The sequence below is a fragment of the Somniosus microcephalus genome, chromosome 6 (genome assembly GCF_052327205.1).
Source record: "Somniosus microcephalus isolate GS21.2 chromosome 6, FLI_Smic_1.0, whole genome shotgun sequence".
Taxonomy (NCBI): domain Eukaryota; kingdom Metazoa; phylum Chordata; class Chondrichthyes; order Squaliformes; family Somniosidae; genus Somniosus; species Somniosus microcephalus.
The window spans coordinates 189111247-189134158 of NC_140992.1; the positions used below are offsets into that span (position 1 = coordinate 189111247).

At 46.0% G+C, this 22912-nt stretch overlaps 1 pseudogene; it reads right to left on the reverse strand.

The window, feature by feature from the left end:
- Window positions 1-4072: 4072 nt before the first annotated feature.
- On the reverse strand, window positions 4073-4947 carry LOC147116264 (uncharacterized; annotated as a pseudogene).
- Window positions 4948-22912: the final 17965 nt, after the last annotated feature.

Here is a 22912-nt window from a genome sequence, read left to right on the forward strand (position 1 = left end):
CCCTCTGACACAAACTGTGGCCCATTGTCGGAGCAAATCTGTTCTGGCAAGCCATTCCTGGCGAAGATGGTCCGTAGGACTGCAATAGTTTTCTCCGTGGTGGTGGAGGACATTTTGATGACCTCTGGCCATTTCGAATGGGCGTCCACAGTGATTAGGAACATTGAGTCCATAAATGGACAAGCAAAATCAATGTGTACCCGTTGCCATGGAGATGAGGGCCACTCCCATGGATGTAGCGGGGCCTGTGGTGGAGCGTTTTGGACCTTATGGCACCCTGTGCAACTCTTGGTCATATCCTCGATTTCTTTATCGATTCCCGGCCACCACACAAATGCCCTGGCTAGGCTCTTCATTTTTACCCCTCCCAGATGACCCTCATGAAGCTCACTGAGCACTCTATCTCTCAACTTGGGTGGAATTACCACTCGGGATCCACACATCAAGGTCCCCCGGCACACTGACAGCTGTTCTCTCCTTGGCAAGAATGCTGGCAACAGTGAGTCACCATGTGCTGGCCATCCCTTCACCGTCAAATCATAGACCCAAGAGGGTGTCGGGTCATTTCGGGTTTCCTTCTCTATACTTGAGTTTGTAACAGGTAGACATTCGACTATGGTCACATGGAATATCTCAACAGGGTCCACTGCAGGTGCTTCCTCTACCGTAGGCAACGGTAGGCACGACAGCCCATCAGCGTTTCCATGCTGTTTCGTACCCTTGTACTCTATGTCGTACTGATGTGCCCCTAGAAAGAGTGACCATCTTTGCAGCCGTTGCGCCGTCATCACCAGAACGCCCTTCTTTGGGTTAAAAATGGAGACCAGGGGCTGATGATCAGTCAGTAGGGTGAATTTCTGCCTGTGCAGATAGTGATTGAACTTCTTCACCCCCCACACCAGGCTGAGGGCCTCCCTGTCAATCTGGGCGTAGTTACGCTCGGCTGAGGTTAACGAGCGCGACGCAAAGGCTATTGGCCTCTCTGAACCGTCAGGGAATTTGTGTGACAGCACCGCTCCAATGCTGTAGGGAGACGCATCACATGCTAACCGAATCAGTAGTGTTGGATTGTAGTGGGCCAATACTTCTTTTGAAGTGCTTAGGCATTTGCATTTCTGAAAGGCAAGCTTACACTCATTACTCCATTTGCATGTTACTCCAGTTTGCAGTAGGGCATTCAGTGGGTGCAGAATTGTAGATAAATTCGGCAAGAACTTATGGTAGTAGATCACCAACCCGAGGAACGACCTCAGTTGCGACACATTTTCCGGTGCTGGAGCCTTGACTACAGCCTCAACCTTGTCCGGCGACTTATGCAACCCTTCCTCATCAATCATGTGGCCACAATACGAGATTTGTCTCCTGAAGAAATCACATTTGGGGCGGTTGGCTCATAGCCCATATTCCTGTAATCTCGTGAGCACCTGCTCCAGGTTGGCAAGGTGTTCACTGTCATTTTCGCCCGTAACCAGGATGCCGTCCAAATAACACTGGGTCCCCGGGATCCCTTGCAGGACTTGTTCCATCACCTTCTGCCAAATAGCCGGGCTGATGCTACCCCGAATACCAGTCGATTGTAGTGGTAAAGGCCTTTGTGAGTGTTTATCGTGAGGTATTTCCTAGATGCTACTTCCACCTCCATTTGTAGATACGCTTGGGCCAGATCAATCTTTGTAAAGCGTTTCCCTCCAGATAGTGAGGCGAAAATATCTTCTATCCATGGAAGTGGATATTGTACTGCGTGCAGGACTGGGTTCACAGTTACCTTGAAGTCCCCACAGATGCGAACCTTCTTCGGTTCCCCAGGCGTGCTGCTCAATGATTTCTTCATTACAGGAATGATGGGTGTGGCCCACTCGCTCCAGTCCACCTTGGACAGCACACCCGAACGCTCCAGACTCTCCAGCTCTGCTTCAACGGCTGGGCGGATCGCGTAAGGTACCGGTCTGGCCTTAAAAATTTTGGGTTTGCGTTATCTTCGATTTTTGTCATTGCCGTTACTCCTTTTAGAGTCCCAAGTCCTTGTTGGAACACCTCTTTTGCGTCAGTTAGAATTTTTGACAGTCGACCAGGTGTGACGTCATCATCCTTTTTTATCAGTCACAGTTAGCGCCTGAATGGAATGCCAATCCAATTGTATTTTTCGGACCCATTCACGTCCCAATAATGGTGGTCCTCCATCTGGTAGTATATATAGATACAGTTTCTGTGTTTCCTTGCCGTTGTATTCAACTGGCACCCTTATTTTTCCTCTGGGGTGGACTTTTTGCCCTGTGTATGTCTTCAGTACAATGGACGTGTCCTTCAAGGGTATGTGTGAGAATAGCCGCTCATAGTCTCGTCGATTCATGACAGTTAGGGCTGATCCTGTGTCCAATTCCATCTTTACTGGGGACCCTGCTATCATGAGGGTGACCCAAATGGTTCAATGATCCTCCTTTGTGATCACATTGTGTAACTTTAGACAACTTAGTCTCCTGCTCCCGGAGTCCTTATCACTCTCCTGATCTTCCGAACTACTGTCTGTCAATTTCTTTACTTTCTTGTACTTTTCCTTAGTAGTTCTTGTAGTGTTGGTTTTCTTTCCTGACCTGCAGACTCTTGCTATATGTTCCATTTTCCCACATTGCCTGCATACTTTGTCCTTAACCCAGCAGTCCTTCTGATCATGGGTTGTTCTGCCGCAGCGATAGCACTTTTCGGCTCCATACGCCATTTCGTTAGCGCTGTATTCCTGTGGTTTCTGTTGTATTTCCGCAGCTCCCCATGCTGCTGCTTCGTAGGATACTGCCACGCTGAAAGCCTGTTCGAGTGTCAGGTCCTTTTCCGAAAGTAGTCGTTTCTGGGTTCCTTCACTCTGGAGCCCGCAGACAAACTTATCCCGCAAGGTGTCTGCCAGTCCTGCTCCGAACTGGCAGTGCTTCGATAACTTGCATAGTTCCGTAAGATAGTCAGCATTGCTCTCATCTTTGTGCTGGTTTCTTTTATGGAACTTGAATCTTTCTGCTATCAGCAGTGGTGTAGGGTTTAGGTGTTCCTGTAAGATATTAACAATCTCCTCAAAACTTTTCTCCATTGGTTTAGCTGGGGTAATTAAATTCCGCAATAGGCCGTATGTTCTCGCACCCATCAAATTTAATAATACCGACGCCTTCTTTCCATCGGCCACCTCATTTGCCTTGCAGTACACTTCAATTCTTTCCACATACGTGGTCCAGTCTTCTACCTCGTTGTCGAAAGCAGTGATACTGCCACTTTTCGGCATCTTGGGTGATTTAAAATGGCGCCTCCCATGATTTTTCTTCTTCACCAATGAATTAAAATGGCACCTCCCGCGCTTTTCCTTCTTCCCCAATGGAATAAAATGGCGCCTCCCGCGCTTTTCCTTTTTCCCCTTGCTGCCATGCTACTCCTAGCGTTCTACAGGGTAATGGCAACGACCCGCGGCTTCGGCGCATCTCACTTTTCCTTCCCCACGGTCTATCCACTCCACGCTGCCCTGTTCTTGAGCACCGACCGCGCCCTGTGCGCTCCACCCTCTCTCTCTCTCTTTTCCTCCCAACGACACTGCACGGCCCCTTTGCAGAGCCGCTCGATCGAGCCCGAGCCCGCCGCAGTCCGGAAGGGTCAGCGCACTACCTGCTACCAGCACGACTTGCTGGAACACCTCAACTGGGGAGCCAGGCCCAGCTCTCCACAGCCTCCCCTGCAACTCTCCGATGGATCCCTGGGCGGTTGCCCACGGTCGACACCCACCGTTCTGACTTCGACCTCCAAGAAACTTCTCTTCAGGGAAAAGATCCCCATGAGGTGATGCAGTACTGCAGGTGAGTTCAAACCTGCCCGTTGCCAGTGTAGTTTCCGAGGATCAATAATACTCAGACTGCAGGAGAACAATAAAACAGGTATTTACTGAACAGGGAGTAATTCAAGACTGAAATACAAAAGCCTGCTATGGCTTTATATACAGGGGTGGTCACTGCTGGTACTGCAGTATAGAATCAGTTCTTCTCTTAAAGGCACATACACAACACTATGTTTCTATGACTCCTCTTTGGATCTAATACTATCCTTAATTTCTTTTGTTAGCCATGGTTGGGGCGCTTTTCCTTTTGTGTTTTTGTGTCAGAAAGGAATGTATAACTGTTGCAATTCATGCATTTGTTCCTTAAATGTTAGCCATTGTCTATCCACCGTCATGCCTTTTAATGAAGCTCCCCAATCTATCATAGCCAACTCACTCCTCATACCTTTGTAGTTTCCTTTGTTTGGATTTAGGACCCTAGTTTCGGATTTGAATTCTTCACTTTCCATTTTAATGAAGAATTCTATCATGTTATGGTCACTGTTCCCTAAAGGACACCACACAACAAGATTCTTAATTAATCCCTTCTCATCGCACAGTACCCAATCTAGGATAGCCCATTCCCTAGTTGGCTCCTCAATATACTGGTCTAAAAAATCATCTTGTACACACTCCAGGAAATCACCCTCCACAGTATTATTGCTAATTTGGTTTGGCCAGTCTATATGTAGATTAAAGTCACCCATGATTACTGTAGTACGTTTGTTACATGCAACTCTAATTTCCTGTTTGCTGCCATCCCCTACATTACCACTACTGTTTGGAAGCCTATAGACAACTCCCACCAATGTTTTCTGCCCCTTGGTGCTTCTTAGCTCCACCCAGACTGATTCTACATCTTGATTTTCTGAGCCAATATCCTTTCTCACTATTGCTTTGATTCCATCCTTTACTAACAAGGCCACCCCACCTCCTTTTACTTTTTGCCTGTCCTTCCTAAGTATCGAATATCCTTGGATATTCAGCTTCCAGCCTTGCTCACCCTGCAGCCATGACTCCGTAATCGTAATTATATTGTACCCATTAACATCTATTTGTGCTGTTAATTCGTCTAGCTTATTACGAATGCTTCATGCATTCATATACAGTGCCTTTAGATTTGTCTTTTTAACATTTTTAGACATCTAAACATTTTTTGTACTATGGCCCTATTTATGTCTTAGTACCATTTTTTCTTACCCGGACCCTATTTGTTTGTGCACACCTTTTTTTGTATGCGCTGTCCCTTCCTGACACAATCTGGTTATCCTTACCCCAATCACTTTCCTGACTGCTTCCTTGTCTTTTCTCTTGAGCATTCTAGATTTCTCTCCACCAGGACCCTCCCACTCAGCCCCACTTATTTAGTTTAATAATCTACCTCCCTAGTTATTCGACTCACTAGAACTCTGGTCCCAGCATGGTTCAGGTATAGTCCGTCCCAATGGAGCTGCTCTCTCTTTCCCCAGTACTGGTGCCAGTGCCCCACGAATCGAAACCCACTTCCCCCACACCAATCTTTGAGCCATGCATTCATCTTCCTGATCCGATTGACCCTATGCCAATTTGCTCGTGGCTCCAGTAATAATCCAGAGATTATGACCTTAGTGGTTCTGCTTTTTAATTTAGTCCCTAGCTGCTCAAACTCTCTCAGCAGAATCTCTTTCTTTGTCCTACCTATGTCACTGGTACCTACGTGGACCATGACAACTGGATCCTCCCCCTCCTACTCCAAGTTCTTCTCCAGCCCGGAGGAGATGTCCTTCACCCTAGCACCAGGTAGGCAACATAGCCTTCTGGACTCACGCTCCTGGCTGCAGAGAACAGTGTCTATCACCCTAACTATACTGTCGCCTACTACAACCACCTTTCTTTTTACTCCCCCGACTTGAATGGCTTCCTGTTCCACGGTGCCGTGATCATTTTGCTCATCCTCCCCGCAGTCCTGGCACTGGTCCACAAGGGCTGCAGGAACCTCGAACCTGTTGGACAATTGAAGGGACTGAAGCTCCTGCAATACTACCTCCTGGATCCCCGTGCCTGCCTCACTCGCAGTCACACTCTCCTGTCTCTGACCACGTGTCAATTCTGAAGTATTTAATCTGAGGGGTTTGGCTGCCTCCTGGAGCAAAAGGTCCAGGTAACTTTCTCCCTCCCTGATGTCTCGCAATGTCTGCAGCTCGGACCCCAGCTCCTCAACTCGGAGCCGAGTTTCTCAAGCAGCAGACACTTACCATAGATGTAGTCGCCCTGGACAAAAATGTCCACAAACTCCCATATATAGCAGCAGCAACACATCCCCTGTTCTCCCATTATTTTATTTGTTTAATTAAATAGTTTAGTATTAATCAAATTATTTACCTTGTTTAGTTGATTAGATTAATTAAATTAAGTTTTGTTTTTAAAATGTAGTTATGTGTTATATGTTAACTTAAAGCTTAGCCCAAAGACACTATCTTAACATTTAGCCCACAGTCACTACCAATCACTGACCTGCCCTACCTGTAACGTCACACTGTTGTTTTCTCTTGTTGATGCAGGTCTGTTGCTGCTTTTCTCCCCGCTCTCGGGCCATGATCTGCACCCGATCAGGTCCACTGCTGCTCTGTGGGAGAAGTTAAGAAAAGCAAGCACCTCCTTCCACCACTTCACCGAACTCCCACACTTACCAAACTCCCAGTTGTTCACTCTGTGCTGCTGCACTCAGTGCTGGCTCCACTCACAGGCCCCTGTATTTACACTGTTTGTGACTCAGATGACTCATCCCAGCTCTGCTACTGTTTCAGGAACCAGTTTAATCCAGTTAGCTAATTAACTAACTGCAACAGCTCTCCAGCAGGAGATCTTGCTTGTTTGTCTCTGCTTAAGCCTGAAGAAACTTAAAAACTTAAAGTTTAAATTTTAACTTAAACAGTTGATCTTACTTAAGAGCTACTAGCAATTAACACTAGATTTTCTCTTAAAACGCCCACACTTACCAAACTCGCAGTTGTTCACTCTGTGCTGCTGCATGTTTTAGTCCTTAAACTGTCCATATCTTTACAAAACCTATCGTAAATCTCAGCAATATTGCTCCACACAGTTGCTCCAAACCCCTTTATTCTCATTAGATGTGGACTGTCACAGCAACAACAAAAATTGACCCAGTAGCGCCAGTCCCTACTTTGGCAATCTTCTTCCTTCTGTGCTGTACTCCTTAAGGAGACCAAAACTGTATGCTGTACTCCAGGTGTGGTCTCACCAACACCCTGCACAGTTGTAACAAGACTTCCCTACTTTTATACTCCATTCCCTTTACAATAAAGGCTAACATCCCATTTGCCTTCCTAATGACTTGCTGTAACTGCATGCTAACTTTTTGTGATTCATGTACAAGGACCCCCAGATCCCTCTGTACCTCAGCATTTTGTAATCTCTCTCCATTTAAATAATAACTTGCTTTTTTATTTTTCCTACCAAAGTGGATAACCTCGCATTTTCCCACATTAAACTCCATCTGCCAGATTTTTGCCCACTCACTTAGCCTATCTATATCCCTTTGGAGATTATTTGCATCCTCCACACAATTTGCTTTCCCACCTATCTTTGTATCATCAGCAAATTTGGCTATATTACACTCAGTCCCTTCATCCAAGCCATAGATTGTAAATAGTTGAGGCCCCAGCACTGATCCCTGTGGCAACTCACTAGTTACAGTTTGCCAACCAGAAAATGACCCATTTATCCCGACTCTCTGCCTTCAATTAGTTAGCCAATCCTCTATCCATGCTAATATATTACCCCAACCTTGTGAACTCTTATCTTGTGTAGTAACCTTTTATGTGGCACCTTATCGAATGCCTTCTGGAAATCCAAATACATGACATCCACTGGTTCCCCTTTATCTACCCTGCTCGTTACATCCTCAAAGAATTCCAGCAAATTTGTCAAACATGATTTCCCTTTCATAAAACCATGCTGACTCTGCTTGACTATATTATGATTTTCTAAATGTCCTTAATGATGGACTCCAGCATTTTCCCAATGACAGATGTTAGGCTAACTGGTTGACAGTTGCCTGCTGTAATGTAGGAAATGCGACAGCCAATTTGCACACTGCAGGCTCCCTCAAACAGCAATGTGATAATGACCAGATAATGGCCTAGAAATTCCCTTGGGTTTGCGCCCATTTAGGGGCGCAAGAGTGGGTTGCGCCGGAAGTTGCGTCGCCGCTGAAATTAGGTGGGCCTTTAAATCGGTGTAAGCCGGTAGCGCTGCGCCGGCACCGATGACGTCATCGGTGTGCGCAGCGCCCCGGTACCGCCCGAAACCATGCCGATCCCCATCTTCAGTAGCGGCCGCCTCTTCCCTGGCGGCTGCTAACAACGTTTTGAAAACCTGGCCGTGCTGCAGCCTTAGAGGCGCTATTTAAAGCGGAGGTGCGGCCGGCCGCTTTTTCGGCGGCTGCCTGCCCGCACCTCCTTCCCCGGCCTCCTCCACCCCCCCCCCCCGCGGCATTGCCGGCTGGTTTCCATGGAGCCCGGCACTTCGCCGTTGTGCCGGGCTCTTTTGCCGGCACTTTCAATGGGGCTCCGGCCGTTGCAGGCACCTCCCCCTTAAGAGAAGGGGGAGGCCTGCAGTACAGCAGCCTGCCGCTCTGCATCGGGTGGCGCAGCGGGACCGGCAGCGCTGAAATTCACTTTCAGCGCCCCAAGCGGGGCGGGCACACCCTGTACCAGCGCCCGCTTCCGCTTTGGGGCGCTGAAAGTGAATTTGGGGCGGGCACAACTGGCTCGGCGGCGGGCGCTAAATTTCCGGCGCAAACGTGCTGGCGGGGCGTCACCGAATTTATAGGCCAATATGTTTTAGTAGTATTGATTGAGGAATAAATATTGGCTTGTACACAGGGATAATTCCCCTGCTCTTCTTCAAAATAATATCATGGATCTTTTACGTCCACCTGTGATACTTTGTAAAAATAAATCATACAGGAAACAGAGCTGATTCACAGAAAAATAAAGATTTGTTTTGGATAGAACACTAATACTTCATAAAGTCATTGATACAAAATAAGAACACAGCGTCCTGAATTTATTTCTCCTTTCCATATTCTCGCTGTTTTTAATTTCAGACTCATCAAACTACTCATTCTTTTCCAGGGTCTTATAACTGGAAATTGCTTACCGTTAAAAAAGCAAAATACTGTGTATAAGGGAAATCTGAAATAAAAGCAGAAAATGTTGGAAATATTCAGCAGGTCAGGCAGCATCTGTGGAGAGAAACAACGTTAACGTTTCAGGTCGATGACCTTTCGTCAGAACAGGAAAAAGTTAGAGATTTAAGCTTTAATACAACTGGCAGTGAAAGGGGGAAGTGGAGGAAAGAAAAAAGGGAAGGTCTGTAATAATAATAAATAACTTCCGGTTGAAGTTATGTGCACATCATTTCCTGTGAACTGTGAACTGTGAACTCTGTGCATACCTCACTTCCTGTGCATACGTCACTTCCTGTGTTTGGACTAGTATAAATACTGAACTGCTCAGTATGTAAAAGGGCTTCTCCTAGAGGCATGGTGAAGACCGCTCTTGTATATAATATAATTATAAGTTGCTTAAAGCTTACTTTAAAGTTCCTTGATGTGTGAGACTTTTTATTACATCAATTTAAGCAACTTAGTATTTACACTCACAAATACTAGACCTTCGGACAAACTCGGAGTTAAGGATCCAGGGAACCACCCATCATGGAAAACATCCTTAAACCTACTCGTCTGGACTTGGACCCAAACGCACCAGCAGCTGGCAGGGTATGGAAGCATTGGTACCGTACTTTTGAGAATTTTCTTGATGAATGTAAAGCGAATGCTTCTACTAAACTGAGGATACTTATCAACTATGTGACCCCAACAGTGTTTGAATATGTTGATGAATGGGATAATTACGATGAGGTGATCCGGGCACTTAAAAAACTATATGCCAAGACCGCAAATGAGGTCTATGCTAGACATCTACTGGCCACAGCCCGACAAGGGCCAGGGGAATCGATTAACGAATTCCTTCAAGAACTTCACAGGCTCAGCGTAGATTGTAACTTTCAGGCAGCCTCGGCTGAGCTGTACCGCGAAGAAATGATTCGTGATGCTTTCATCTGCGGGCTTGCCTCTCCATTTATATGCCAGCGTCTACTAGAAAGTAAAACACTTGAGCTACAAAAGGCTTTTGACCTGGCTTGTTCTCTGGATTTGGTAAAGAAAAATGCAGACCTCTATCAGCTGCCCAGATCGCGATCTGCTGCTGTAACTGCAACCAGACGATTCAAGTGGCCTCAGGTGAACCCTATCATGGAGGAATCTAATCCTGATGATAATTCTGATGAAGAAGAGGAGGATGGCCCCACTTTAGCAGCCTCTTGGCAATCTAGGAAGGAATGCTTCTTTTGTGGAGAATCTTTTCACCCTAGGAAATTCTGCCCTGCTCGCAATGCGATCTGCAGTCATTGCGATAAAAAGGGACACTTTGCAAAAGTTTGCCAATCAAGAGCCTCTATGAGGGCCTATCCAGCTAAGGCCTACCGAACTGCCCCAATTAGGGCCTATCAAGATGCTCCGGCTAGGAGCTATCAAGCTTCCTCTCGAGCTCTCTCCCGAAGAAGCACACCTAGAGTTTCAGCCACTCTCTGTGCAACCACACCAATTACAGCTGCTTGCCCACACAACCTGTTTCATGCAGCTACAAAAGTTTCAATTAATGGGCATACCTTAGATGCCTTAATTGACTCAGGAAGTACTGATAGTTTCATTAGAGAACAGATTGTTGCAAAATTGAAACTACATATCGTCCCATCGGACCAGACAATTGCGATGGCTCAGTCATCACTTAATACCAGAATCTCCAGCTTTTGTATTATTGATATGACACTTAATGGTCGCATGTATCCCTCCACCCGACTTTCGGTGCTCAAGGACTTATGCAGTGATCTCATCTTAGGGCTGGATTTTCAAAAACAGCATAAGAAACTCACCATTGAGTTCGGCGGATCCAAACCTGGACTTACTATTTCTAATATACTGTCTAAATTACCGTTTTGTGCATTATCAGCAGCTTCACTTGATGAACCCTCATTATTTGCCAGTATTCCTCCTCGATGCAAACCAATAATAACGAAATCGCGGCGCTTTAGTCAGGAAGACCAATCTTTTATTGAGGCTGAAATCGCTCGACTTTTAGCAGAGGATATCATCGAACCATGTTCGTCGCCCTGGCGGGCTCAAATCGTCATCGTCAAGAACCCTCTAAAACCTCACAAACAACGACTATGCATTGATTATTCGCAAACCATCAATCAATATACTGACTTGGACGCCTACCCATTGCCACGCATTGATGATATGGTTAATAAACTGGCCGAATACAAAGTGTTCTCAACTTACGATTTTAAAAGTGCCTATCATCAGGTACCCTTCAAGGTCTCAGATAAGCAGCACACGGCCTTTAAGGCTAATGGACAGCTGTACCAATTTCGTTGCCTCCCATTTGGGGTTACTAATGGAGTGGCTGTCTTCCAACGGGCAATGGATGGCCTGGTTAAGCAGGAAAACTTAAGGGACACTTTTCCCTATCTTGATAACATTACTATTGCAGGTCACGATCAACAGGAACACGATGCCAACCTCCAAAAATTTCGGGATGCCCTCCATCACCGTAACTTAACTTTGAATGAATCTAAATCTGTTGAGTTGCAACCGACCATCAACATCCTTGGCTTCTGCGTAGGCAATGGTATCATTAAGCCAGACCCAGAAAGACTTCACCCGCTCCAAGAGCTCCCGTCACCTAAGAATCCGGCTTCTTTACGTCGGGCTCTCAGTCTGTTTGCATACTACGCTAAATGGATTCCTCATTTTTAAGACAAAATCCAACCCTTGCTGCATGCTAGATCATTTCCATTGGAAACAACGGCTGTTGCAGTCTTTAACCTTCTCAAAAAACAGTTGGAGAAAGTGGCTCTTCACTCCATCGATGAGAATCTCCCTTTCATAGTCGAATGTGATGCCTCGGAGGTGGCGATCTCGGCTGCTCTAAATCAGGAAGGTCGTCCTGTAGCATTTATGTCCAGGGCCTTACAAGGTGCCAAGCTACATTATCCTCTGGTTGAGAAGGAAGCCACAGCCATCATAGAGGCAGTATGGAAGTGGAACCATTTCCTAGATCGCCAGCACTTTACATTAATCACGGACCAGCGATCAGTCGCCTTCATGCTCGATAATCGAAAACGAACCAAAATTAAGAATAATAAAATACAGCTTTGGAGGATGGAACTGGCCTCTTTTGGTTACACCATTCACTATCGACCTGACAAGGAGAATGTGGCCCTGGATACCCTCACACGAGCATTCTGCTCCACTATGTCGTCCTCTACTCTCATAGATGTCCATAATGGAGTGTGTCATCCTGGCGTTACGCGCATGCTACATTTCGTACGATCACGGAATCTCCCTTTTTCTACTGGAGATGTAAAGAAAATGTGCTCAGAATGCTGGCTTTGTGCAGAATTAAAACCTCAGTTCTTCCGCCCCTCAGATTGTATGCTCATACACGCAACCCAACCGATGCAACGACTTAGCATCGATTTTAAGGGCCCAGTGCCCTCTTCAACTCGGAACACATATTTGCTCACCATGATTGATGAATATTCACGTTTTCCGTTTGCCTTCCCCTGCTCCAATATGCTGGCGTCCACAGTAATCTACTGCCTTGAGCAGGTATTTTCTCTCTGTGGCATGGCGGCTTACATTCACCCGGATCAGGGTCCATCCATTATGTCAAGGGAACTCAAGGACTACCTCTCAGAACGGGGAATTGCTACAATCAAAACAACGCCATATCATCCCATCGGAAATGGGCAGGTAGAGAGGTATAACGGTATCATCTGGAATTCCGTACATCTTGCTTTAAGATCTCGGGGCCTACCAAACCAGCAATGGGAAGCAGTGCTTCCGGATGCATTGCACTCTATACGGTCCCTTCTTTCTACAGCCACAAATACTACACCTCATGAGCGGTTCTTTGGATTCCAGCGTCGCTCATCTTATGGGACATCCCTCCCATCATGGCTAACTACTCCTGGGCCTGTACTACTCTGAAGATACATTCGGACGTCTAAAAATGACCCTCTCGTAGACGAGGTCGAACTAACCGATGCCAGCCCCACCTATGCATACATACGATATCCCGACGGCCGAGAATCTACCGTATCATTATGGGATCTGGCTCCCTGCCCACCAGGATCGAGTGATGGTATTTTACCAGGAGCCTCTTGGAACCTACCGGGTACCCCTCTCCAGGATCCTGATCTGACACCAACTAGCTTGGTGCCGGTAGAACCCCGTACTCAAAGTTGCGACCCTCCCAGTACCGCGCACCAAAGTACTGATCCGCCACAGACCAGCTCTGCACCTCCCTCTGAACAGAGACAGACCGACTCTGCACCTATTGGGGCTCGTACACGAAGCCATGATCTCCCCGACCCTTCACAGGGTAATCCAGGCCACACAGACTCTGACCAATGGCCAACAGCATGTAAGTGGACCAGTGACCCTCTACGACGGGAACCCAAACGGGTACGACTCTTCCTAGTTCGGCGGCTGCGGAATAAAAGGAAGACCACAGCCTTCTAATCTTGCAGGAGGGAAGAATGTAATAATAATAAATAACTTCCGGTTGAAGTTATGTGCACATCATTTCCTGTGAACTGTGAACTGTGAACTCTGTGCATACCTCACTTCCGGTGCATACGTCACTTCCTGTGTTTGGACTAGTATAAATACTGAACTGCTCAGTATGTAAAAGGGCTTCTCCTAGAGGCATGGTGAAGACCGCTGTTGTATATAGTATAATTATAAGTTGCTTAAAGCTTACTTTAAAGTTCCTTGATGTGTGAGACTTTTTATTACATCAAGGTCCATGATAGATTGGAAGGCAGGAGTGATTAATTGACAAAAAGGATGATGGAGCAAGGCAAAAAGTGGTGGTAATGGGAAAAATAAAAAAACAAAAGAGGCTAGAGGAGATGTAAATTACAACAGCAGAACCATTACCAGCAACTGTTGTCTGAAAAAATTGGAGTAGTGGTATGACCTGCAATCGTGGAACTCAATATTGAGGGCTGTAAAGTGCCTAATGGAAGAATGAGGTGCTGGTTCTCGAGTTTCAGTTGAGCTTCATTGGAACAGTGTAGGAGGCAGAGCTCAGAGGTCAGGGTGGGAGTGGGACGGAGAATTAAAACGTAAATACTTCTTGTTACCTCCACGACACCCTGGATCACTTTCAATTACCCCCTTCCCACTGCACTTACCCGTGCAAGTGCTAGAGATGCAGCACCTGTCCATTCATCTCCAACCCACCATCCAAGGCCCTGAACACTCCTTCCAGGTGAAATAACAATTTACTTGTACTTCTCTCAATTTAATATACTGTATTCGCTGCAGACAATATGGACTCCTCTACAATAGCCAAATACTGTGGATGCTGGAAATCTGAAATACCAACAGAAAATACTGGTGACACTCAGCAGGTTAAGCAGCATCGGTGGAGAGGGCGGATGCTGCCTGACCGGCTGAGTGTTTCCAGCATTTTCTCTTGTGGTCTCCTCTACATTGAGGAGATCAATTGCAGATTGGGTGATTGCTTTGTTGAACACCTCCATTCAGCCCACAAGCATGACTCTGAATTTCTGGCCGCTTGCCATTTTAATTCTCCGTCCCACTCTCACTATGATCTCTCTGCTCTCGGCCTCCTACATGGTTCCAATAAAGCTCAATGGAAGCTCGGGGAACAGCAACTCAGCTTTTGATTAAGCACGTTACAACCTTCTGGACTCAACATCGAGTTCAACAATTTCAGATCATAAACACTGCTCCCATTTTTTTTGGACATAAGTTGCTGGTAATGATTCTTTTGTTGCCATTTACTGCTCCTCTAGACACATCATTTGTTTCTTTTAGGTTTCGTTTGGATTTCTTTTGAGATTGGGTGACCACTTTGTGGAACACCTCCATTCAGTCCGCAAGCGTAACCCCGAGCTTCCAGTCGCCTGTCACTTTAATTCTCCCCTCCACTCCCAATCTGATCTCTCCATCCTCGGCCTCTGACATTGATCCAACGAAGTTCAACGTATGCTCGAGGAACAGCACCTCCTCTTTCTATTAGGCACTTTACAGCCTTCTGGACATAACATTGAGTTCAACAATTTCAGACTATAAATTGGCCCCTGTATTTCTTTATATTTGTTTCTCTTTTTTCCTCACATGGCAGCTGTTAATGTTGCTGCGATCATCATTCACACCTCATCTAGAGCCATCTTTTGTTTCTTAACTTGTCCCATTACCTTCTCCTTTTGCCTTGCACTATAATCCCTTTTGTCAGTCAATCTCTCCTGCCTTCCACCCTATCACAAACCTTCCCTTTGTTCTTTCCTCCCCTCCTCCCTGTGGCTGCTTAAAAATCTCTCTTCCCTAACCTTTTCCATTTCTGACGAAGGGTTCGACCCGAAACGTTGACTCTATTTCTCTCTCCTCGATGCTGCCTGACCTGCTGATTGTCTCCAGCACTTTGTTGTTATTTCTATACTTCTGTGCTTTGCGCTCCTTCCCCTTTCCCTGCCTATGTACTTGCTAAAAACCTGTTACAGCTGTAAGATTGTCCAGTTCTGACGATAGGTCACCGACCTGAACCGTTGACTCTGTTTCTCACTCCACAGATGCTGCCTGACCTGCTGAGCATTTCTGGCATTTTCTGCAATTAATTATAGTTCTGTCTTTCTTTCCTCCAATAATCGTAAGGATTCAAAAACCATGTCATTATCTAATCACTGTAACCGATGTGCCTTGTTTTCTATCTCAGTCATTTTATCTTTGGTGGTGTTTTGCTCTGTGGCCAGTGGTTGTTCTCCTCAGCTTGAGTTTGTTTTACATTTGTTTTAAAGCTGTTCGTACAGCATTCTAAGTTCAGACAGTCCATTCTATTGCTATTGAAGCCAACAAATCTCAGAAATTTCTATTTGGTAACTCAATTGACGTGGCCAACAATATCATTTAGCATAACTTGCCTTATATTTTATTGAAGGAAATTTCCAACAGATATACTGAATACAGAAATGTCTGGTACAAAAGCAAAATAACTGGAACTGGAAATCTGAAATAAAAACAGAAAATGCTGGAAACACTCAGCGGGTCAGGCAGGGTAGGTGAAGAGGGCAACAGAGTTAACGTTTCAGGTCGATGACTTCATGTTAACTCTGTTTCTATCTCCACAGACGTTGCCGGATCTGTTAAGTGTTTCCAGCTTTTTCTGTTTTTATTACGGGATTGTCTGATGTGGGCTTGGGTTGACTTCAGATAATATGGGGTATCGAGAAGACTCGGTAATCCACATTTATTAAAATTCGTTTAAGGGATGTGGGAGTCACTGGCAAGGACAGCATTTATTGCCCATCCCTAATTGACCTTGAGAAGGTGGTGGCGAACCACCTTCTTGAACCTCTGCAATCTGTGTGGTGGAGGTACTCCCACGGTGCTGTTAGGTAGGGAGTTCCAGCTTTTTGACCCAGCAACTATGAAGGAATGGCGATATATTTCCAAGTCAGGATGGTGTGTGACTTGGAGGGGAATTTGGAGGTGGTGGTGTTCCCATGCACCTGGTGCCCTTGTCCTTCTAGGTGGAAGAGGTTGTGGGTTTGGGAGGTGCTCCCGAAGAAGCCTTGGCAAGTTGCTGCATGCATCTTGTAGATGGTACACACTGCAGCCACAGTACACCGGTGGTGGAGGGAGTGAATGTTTAAGGTGGTGGATGGGGTGCCTTGTCTTGGATGGTGGCGAGCTTCTTGAGTATTGTTGGATTTGCACTCATCCAGGCAAGTGCAGAGCATTCCATCCCACTTCTTACTTGTGCCTTGTCAATGGTGGAAAGGCTTTCAGGAGTCAGGAGGTGAGACACTCACCGCAGAATACCTAGCCTCTGACCTGATCTTGTTGCCACAGTATTTATGTGGCTGGTCTAGTTACGTTTCTGGTCAATGGTGACCCCCAGGATGTTGATGGTGGGGAATTCGGCAATGGTAATGCCGTTGAATGTCATGGGGAGGTGATTAGACTATCGCTTGTTGGAGATAGTCATTGCCTGGCACTTGTGTGGTGCGAATGATACCTGCCAGTATCAGCCCAAGCCTGAATGTCGTCCAGGTCTTGTTGCATGCGGCCATGGACTGCTTCATTATCTGAGGAGTTGTGAATGGTACTGAACACTGTGCAGTCATCAGTGAACCTCCCCATTTCTGACCTTATATTGCAGGGAAGGTCATTGATGAAGCAGCTGAAGATGGTTGGGCCCAGAACAATGCCCTAAGGAACTCCTGCAGCGATGTCCTGGGCTCTGATGATTGACCGTCAACCACCATAACCATCTTCCTTTGTGCTAGATATGACTCCAGCCAGTGGAGAGTTTTCCTCCCGATTCCCATTGACTTAAGTTTTACTCGGGATCCTTGATGCCACACTCGGTCAAATGCTGCCTTGATGTCAGGTTTAGTCACTCTTACCTCACGTCTGATTTCAGCTCCTGTGTCCATGTTTGGACGAAGGTTGTAATGAGTTCGGGAAGCGAGTGATCTTGGCGGAACCAAACTGGGCATCAGTGAGCAGGTTATTGGTGAGTAAGTGGCACTTGATAGCACTGTCGATGACACCTTCCATCACTTTGCTGATGATTGAGAGTAGACTGATGGGACAGTAATTGGCCGGATTGGATTTGTCCTGGGTAGTTTTCCACATTGTCGGATAGATGCCAGTGTTGTAGCTGTAATGGAACAGCTTGGCTAGAGGCACGGCTAGTTCTGGAGCACAAGTCTTCAGCATGATAGCTGGGATGTTGTCGGGGCCCATAGCCTTTGCTGTATCCAGTGCACTCAGCCGTTTCTTGATATCACATGGAGTGAATCGAATTAGGTGAAGACTGGCTTCTGTGATGGTGGTTCCTCATGAGTAGGCTGATATGGGTCATCTGCTCGGCCCTTCTGGCTGCAGGTGGTTGCACATGCTTCAGCCTTGTCTTTCGCACTCACATGCTGGGCTCCACCATCATTGAGGGTGGGCATTATCATGGAGCCTCCTTCTCCTGTTTGTTATTTAATTGTCCACCACCTTTCACGACTGGATGTGGCAGGACTGGAGAGCTTTGATCTGATCCATTGATTGTGGGATCGCTTAGCCCTGTCTATAGCATGCTGCTTCCGCTTTTTAGCATGCATGTAGTCCTGTGTTGCAGCTTCCCCAGGTTGGCACCTCATTTTTAGGTGCGCCTGGTGCTCCTCCTGGCATGCTCTTCTACACTCCTTATTGAACCAGGGTTGGTGCCCTGGCTTGAGGTAATGGTAGAGGGAGGGATATGCCAGGCCATGAGGATACAGATTGAGGTGAAATGCAATTTTGCCACTGCTGATGGCCCACAGCACCTCACGGATGCCCAGCTTTGAGCTGCTAGATCTGTTCTGAATCTATCCCATTTAACACGGTGGCAGTGCCACACATGATGGAGCACGCCCTCAGTGTGAAGACAGGACTTCATCTCCACAATGACTGTGTGGTGGTCACTGCTACCAATACTGTCATGGACAGATGCATCTGCGACAGGTAGATTGGTGAGGACGAGGTCAAGTAGATTTTCCCTCGTATTGGTTCTCTCACCACCTGTCACAGGCCCAGACTGGCAGCTATATCCTTCATAACTCGGCCATCTCGGTCAGTAGTGCTGCGACCGAGCCACTCCTGAAGCACAGACTTCCGTTCTACTCTTCACACTCGGTCACGGGCACTTTAAGTTGTGTATACGCGCATGTCATTGTTTCACAGATCACATCAGATTATACACAAACCAGTTTTCCCCCAAACCTTGAGAGTTTTCTGTTCATTGTTGGCAAGCCGCCAGTTTCTGTCAATGAGTGGGTTTTGATTCAGTGCATAAAGTTCATTGGGATTACTTTTACAGGTATTTTCCATTGTTGCCTCTCTGTGTGCGGATATGATGCTGTGTTCCAAGTGGCCCAAGCTCTTCAAGAACCAGTGTGATCTCTGGTACAAGCAATGCGTTCTATTCCATCCTCTCCACTCTTTTTCAAGATAATTTATATCTGAATGTCTCTATTGGTGGAGATATGCCGAAAGCGAGTTTCTATTAACAGGCTCAGACAGAAGGGAACAATCTTGTATAGAGAAGTGAGGCTGGATTGAGGAGTAGATTGATGCGGAGTGAGGCAACCGGAAAATAGAATCCAAAGCGGAACTGGACCAAAGCTTGTAGTCCATGATACGTGATATTCTAGACAGCGGGGGCGCTGAGATGCCTCACGGCTATAGGAATAAAATTTACAAAATACAATAAGCAAGATTTGTACATTTCTATTAATATATTAGATATGTTCGAGGCTATGGCACATTAATATTTATGCTATACCATTAAAAGTGGAAATCTAAAATCGTCAACAAATTCGAATTACGAAGCACATGTACCGAATTGTGTGACAATGTTAAATTATTTCAATTATTTATTCAATTATTTCCATCCCCCACCAGGATGGCCTGAGGGCGCTCTGCTTCTTCCTTGAACAGAGGCCCAACTAGTCCCCATTCACCACCGCCCTCCTCTGCCTGGTTGAACTTGTTCTCACTCTGAACAACTTCTCCTTTGACTCCACTCACTTCCTCCAAATCAAAGGTGTTGCTATGGGTACCCGCATGGGTCCTAGCTATATAACAACAGAAAATGCTGGAAAAACTCAGCAGGCCAGGCGACATCTGTGGAGAGAAAATAATAAACGTTTCGAGTCAAACTCTTTGTCAAGACTGTATCACTGTTGTTTCCTGCTCTCGCCCTGAACTAGTTAATTTAATTCACCAGGGCCCCAATCACCCCTTCCAGGTGAAACAGCGATTTACTTGTACTTCTTGCAATTTAGTATACCGTATTCGCTGCTCGTGATGTGGTCTCCTCTACATTGGGGAGATCAAACGCAGATTGGGTGACCGCTTTACGGAACACCCCCTTTCAGTCCATACGGGAGACCCCGAGCTTCTGGTCGCCTGTCACATTAATTCACTGCTCCACTCCCACTCAGACCTCGCCATCCTCGACCTCTTGCATTGTTCCATGGAAGCTCAGCGGTAAGCTCGAGGAACAGCACCTCATCTTTCGATTAGGTGCTTTATGGCCTTCTGGACTCAGAGTTCAACAATTTCAGATCATAACCTGGCCCCTATCATATATATATGTTTTATCCACACTTTTTGTTTGTGCCTTCTGTTCTTCTCTCCCACATGGCAGCTGTCTTTCATTCTACCAGCGCAATTTACACTTCATCTAGAGCCATCCTTAGTTTCTTAACCTGTCCCATTTCCATCTCCTTTTGCCTTGAATATCTCTTAATGTCTCTTAACCTGTCCTGCCTTCTATCCTGTCACAGACCTTCCCTTTTGTTCTTTCATCCCCTCCCCCATTTCCCAGCCCCTACACTTGCTTAAAAATCTGTTCCATTTCCTGCTTTTTTCCAGTTCTGACGAAAGGTCATCGACCTGAAACGTTAACTCTGTTTCTCTCTTCACAGATGCTGCCTGACCTGCTGAGTATCTCCAGCATTTTCTGTTTTTATTTCAGATTTCCAGCATCTGCAGTATTTTCTTTTTTTTTTCAATTATTTAATCTTTGGTATTGTTTATGCTATATAAATTTACACAGTCCGCGTTTTTTTGCAGAACAGGGACTATGATATAATTTGAAACGTTTTCAAGTTCGAATCATATCTATAGTGAAAATAGTCTGCGTGCTCTTGACTCGTCCAGGACTCAGTGGCAACTGAATCCACTTCTCTCAGGCGGTTTGTATTCACTGGATGGCCAGCTCTATGATCTGCATTTCCTCAAACTAACTCAAAAAATAAAACATTGAGCAGGCACATTTTTGAAAGAACCCAGAGTTGTGCAATCTTTTCTCCTGATCTGAAACCTTTGAAAGTGATGTTCTTTTTATTAATATAGCCTTTATAGATTTATAAATTTACCCAAACTGTACAAGATGACACCAGCCAAAGAGAACCTGACTGGAAATTGTTAGATCAACTGAGCAGGTTAATTCAAATGATATAGGTTGGGACACCAGAAATAAATCACTGGTTGCTTTTATTAATGTCTAAAGAAAGTACAAGCAAGTCTACACGTCTAGATACTTAAACGATGTCTATCCATCGGGGTCTTTTTTTTATTCATTCCTGGGATGTGGACGTCGCTGGCAAGGCCAACATTTATTGCCCATCCGTAATTGCCCTTGAGAAGCCATCGGGGTCTGCAAACTACTAACCAATCCAGGCGTGTTCTCAGTTAGAAATATCAAATAACCACTGAAAACATTGCCTATTTTTGGACATTAACACAGTTCAAGCAGTGTCAGTCGCCTTGCTCTGAAACTATAAATTCTGAGGTTATTGTCCTGGAACCTGACGTATCATACGCTACTGCAACAGTAGATGGCAATGTTGCACTGCATAAACATCATTCTCACCAGAAGTGAGTCCCGTTTAATTTCTTATTATCAATAAAAGATAAGACAGTTTTGCCTGATTTTAAATACCACATCTTTCCAGAATAAAAACAACTTAAACCTGAAATGCTGTCTCCAAACTATCCACAATTCTTTACGTAAATGCTTATTAAATTGTCTTAAACTGAACACATTGGGCAGGATTTTCATTCAGAAGTCGGGTTGGAGGCGGGACTGAAAACTTCGGGGTTGTAGTCCCGCCTCCATCGAGGCGGGCAAGCCACGCAAATTTAACTTGATTGACTAATTAAGGGCCACCCGGCAACAGGTGATGTCACAGACTGAAATTTCATCTGTCAAGAGGTTTTGACAGATGAAATATCAGCGTTTCACAGCTGTTTGAAGCTGTCAAACATTGACAGTCTTACTTCTAACCTGAGTCCTTCTCCACAGACTCAGTTAGAAATCTCTCCTGCACAGAAAGCTGCAGGCTATCACTTTTGACAGTTTGCGGCCATTCTGCTTTCTGTGCCGCTGAGATGAGGGACTCCCGAGACCTAAAGGAAGGAAGGTTGAAAAGGTATGTAAAACTTATTTAATCACTTTAGACACACCAAACACACTTACCTTTGCACTCATGCACACATCACTCACCTGAACACCGATATCTCGACCCCTCCAAATCCTTCAACCCGATGGCCCACCTCCTCTAACTTGGCGTGGTTTGGAGCCATTGGGAATCCCACACTTCAACCTTAAAAATAGGGATTAGGCTAAAAACTGCCTGTTAACTACCTGTTAACAGGCAGTTAATTGGCACTAATCCCTTCCCGCCTCGGGTAGGTGGTTCCCAGTGCGGGGCAGGTACCTGCCTCCTTTGAAACTGGCATGGAGGCGGGTTTGGCTGCAGGATGGGGTCAGGGCCCCTGATTTAAGGATTTTAACCCCCCGCACATCTCCAATCCTGACTCCATGGCCCAATGAAAATCCTGCCCATTGTGTCTGCGTGGTTTTGGCTTGCAGAATTTTTTATTAATTCGTTCATGGGATGTGGGTGTCACTAGCAAGGCTGGCATTTGTTGTCCATCCCTAGGTGCCCTTGAGAAGGTGGTGGTGAGCCACCTTCTTGAACCTGCAGTCCATGTGGTGAAGGTACTCCCAAAGTGCTGTTAGGGAGTTCCAGCATTTTGACCCAGCAACGATGAAGGATCAGCGATATACTTCTAAGTCAGGATGGTGTGTGACTTGGAGGGGAACTTGCAGGTGGTGGTGTGTCAAGGGCAGCAGGCGCATGGGAACACGTGCTGGGCTCCACCATAATTGAGGATGGGGCTATTCATGGAGCCTCCTCCCCCGTTAGTTGTTTAATGGTCCATCATGATTCATGACTGGGTGTGGCAGGACTGCAGAGCTTTGATCTGATCCGATGATTGTGGGATCGTTTAGCCCTGTCTATAGCATGCTGCTTCCGCTTTGTAGCATGCATGTAGTCCTGTGTTGCAGCTTCCCC